This window comes from Pan paniscus, chromosome 6 (genome assembly GCF_029289425.2).
Source record: "Pan paniscus chromosome 6, NHGRI_mPanPan1-v2.0_pri, whole genome shotgun sequence".
Classification (NCBI taxonomy): Eukaryota; Metazoa; Chordata; class Mammalia; order Primates; family Hominidae; genus Pan; species Pan paniscus.
In genome coordinates, this window is record NC_073255.2 from 119,282,978 (window position 1) to 119,284,901 (window position 1,924).

The 1,924-nt window shown below is 46.4% G+C and overlaps 1 non-coding gene across 1 annotated transcript; it reads right to left on the bottom strand.

The window, feature by feature from the left end:
* Positions 1 to 336: 336 nt before the first annotated feature.
* LOC129398430 (U6 spliceosomal RNA) lies at positions 337 to 440 on the bottom strand. The gene has a single exon (XR_008626253.1). It is a non-coding gene; the product is annotated as a U6 spliceosomal RNA (small nuclear RNA).
* Between the last annotated feature and the right edge of the window lie 1,484 nt (positions 441 to 1,924).

Consider the following 1,924-nt stretch of genomic DNA (forward strand, 5'->3'; position numbering starts at 1 on the left):
GGAGTGACATGATCTCAGCTCATTGCAGCGTCTGCCTCCCGGACTCAAGTGATCCTCCCACCTCCAGCCTCCCGAGTAGCTGGGACTAAAGGCGTGTACCGCCATGCCTGGCTAAGTTTTGTATTTTTATTTTTATTTATTGTTTTATGAGGGCTACAGCGGCAGGTGGCAAGGCGCCACGCCTGAGTGGGGATGGCGAGATTGTTCTCCAATCGCCAACCTCAATGGTGCAACGGGAGACGGACATGGGAAGGCTATGACGTCACGGGCCCTGTGACGTTATGGCAGGATACGGGGAAGGGAAGCAAAGCGAGGTAACGGGCAGCGGACTATAGCAAGAATATGGAATGCATCACGAATCTGTGTGTCATCCTTGCGCTGGGGCCATGCTAATCTCTGTATCGTTCCAATTTTAGTATATGTGCTGCCAAAGCAAGCACAATTTTTGTATTTTTTGTAGAGACAGGGTCTTGCCATGTCACCGACGCTGGTGGCAAACTCCTGAATTGAAGTGATTCGACCGCCTCGGCCTCCCAGAGTGCTGGGATTACAGGCGTGATTCACAGCACCTACCCTCAAATGGATATTTTAAAACAAAAATACAACAACAAAAATTTAAAACTCACTGGATGGACTCAGTAACAATATGAAGGTGAGGAAGAGTCAGTAGACAAAGGTGGATTGATAGAAAGCACTCAAACTAGCCGGTCACGGTGGCTCATGCCTGCAATCCCTGCACTTTGGGAGGCTGAGGTGGATGGATCATTTGAGGTCAAGAGTTCGAGACCAGCCTGGCCAACATGGCGAAACCCCGTCTCTAGTAAAAATGCAAAATTAGCTGGGCGTGGTGGTGCGCACCTGTAATCCCAGCTACTCGGGAGGCTGAGGCAGGAGAATTGCTTCAACCTGGGAGGTGGAGGTTGTGGTAAGCCAAGGTCGTACCATTGCACTCCAGCCTGGGCAACGAGAGCAAAAAAAAAGAACAACAACAACAAAAAGAACCGAAACTGGGACTGGGCACGGTGGCTCACGTCTGTAATCCCAGGACTTTAGAAGGCAGAGGTGGGTGGATCACCTGAGGTCAGGAGGTTGAGACCAGCCTGGCCAACATGGTGAAACCCCGTCTCCACTAAAAATACAAAAATTAGCCAGGTTTGGTGGTGAATGCCTGTAATTCCAGCTACTCGGGAAGCTGAGGCAGGAGAATTGCTTGAACCTGGGAGGCAGAGGTTGCAGTGAGCCGAGATCGTACCACTGCACTCCAGCCTAGGCGACAGAGCAAGACTAGCATCTCAAAAAAAAAAAAAAAAAAAAAAACCAGAAAGAAAGAAAGAAAAGAAAAAGATCAATGGGATTACTTGGCGTATTTCTGTTTCTTTCAGGGAGATTTATCTGAAGAAAGAGAAAGGATTATTTCAGTATTCTCTGAAAAGCTTATTTTGAAAAGAGCCCTAGATCTTATACATAATTTCCTCATGATTCTCCAGAATTCTAAAAAGGGAAGCACATTGTTAATGTTATATATTTTTTTCATAGGGCTATTTTTAGACCGGACAGAATAGCAGAATAGTTTGTGTTTTGTGTGGACTTCAGAGTACATTGAAGCCCGTAAAATAACCACTCTTGTTACACATCTATATCCAAAGTCATATGACTCCAAGCATAGTATGACCCTTGTATATTACTAAAGACTACCCTATTGTTATGTTTTTGCCTTTTTTTTTTTTTTTTTTTGAGACGGAGCTTCGCTCTTGTTGCCCAGGCTGGAGTGCAGTGGCATGATCTCGGCTCACTGCAACCTCCGCCTCCCGGTTCAAGCGATTCTCCTGCTTCAGCCTCCCAAGTAACTGGGACTACAGGAGAGTGCCACTATGCCTGGCTAATTTTTGGATTTTTAGTAGAGACAGGGTTTCGCCATATTGGT